This window comes from Oncorhynchus gorbuscha, linkage group LG20 (genome assembly GCF_021184085.1).
Source record: "Oncorhynchus gorbuscha isolate QuinsamMale2020 ecotype Even-year linkage group LG20, OgorEven_v1.0, whole genome shotgun sequence".
NCBI lineage: Eukaryota > Metazoa > Chordata > Actinopteri > Salmoniformes > Salmonidae > Oncorhynchus > Oncorhynchus gorbuscha.
Window position 1 is genome coordinate 24,147,676 of NC_060192.1, and position 971 is coordinate 24,148,646.

Below are 971 nucleotides of genomic sequence, written 5' to 3' on the forward strand. Positions count from 1 at the left end.
GCCACCCCCTTCCTCCACCCTCCACTCACTCAGCTATACAGTACACTTCTCCATTTGTCTTATGAAATGCCCATTCTCTCTCTGACTATCCTTCTACTCCCTCTCTGTGCATTGGAAACAGAATTCCTGCATGTGTGTGTTAAGAGGTCATGTGTGAGACACGGCTTGGGGTAGAATAGTAGTGGGGGAGTACAGATAGAGGCATTTGTGGAGGAAATGGAATCATTATTGATTGCTATGGTGATCTCAGGCACCAGGCAGGAAGCACTAGAGACACACTGACCATTGCAACTCTGTATACTGTATTGTGTGTGTGATGTGGACCAGACAGAGATGAGATACACTACATGACCAAAAGTATGTGGATACCTGCTTGTCGAACATCTCATTCCAAAATCATGGGCATTAATATGGAGTTGGTCCCCTCCTGTGCTGCGAAAACAGCCTCCACTCCTCTTGGAAGGCTTTCCACTAGATGTTGGAACATTGCTGCGGGGATTTGCTTCCATTCAGCCACAAGAGCATTAGTGAGGTCGCGCACTGATGTTGGGCAATTAGGCCTTTCTTGCAGTCTGTGTTCCAATTCAGCCCAAAGGTGTTCGATGAGGTTGAGGTCAGGGCTATGTGCTGGCCAGTCAAGTTCTTCCACACCAATCTCGACAAACCATTTATGTATAGATCTTGCTTTGTGCACAAATGAATTATCATACTGAAACAGGAAAGGGCCTTCCCCAAACTGTTGCTACAAAGTTGGAAGAACGGAATCGTCTAGAATGTCATTGTATGCTGTAGCGTGAAGATTTCCCTTCACTGGAACTAAGGGGCCTAGCCCGAACCATGAAAAACAGCCCCAGGCCATTATTTCTCCTCCACCATACTTTACAGTTGGCGCTATGCATTGGGGCAGGTAGCGTTCTCCTGGCATCTGCAAAACACAGATTTGTCCATCGGACTGACAGATGGTGAAGCGT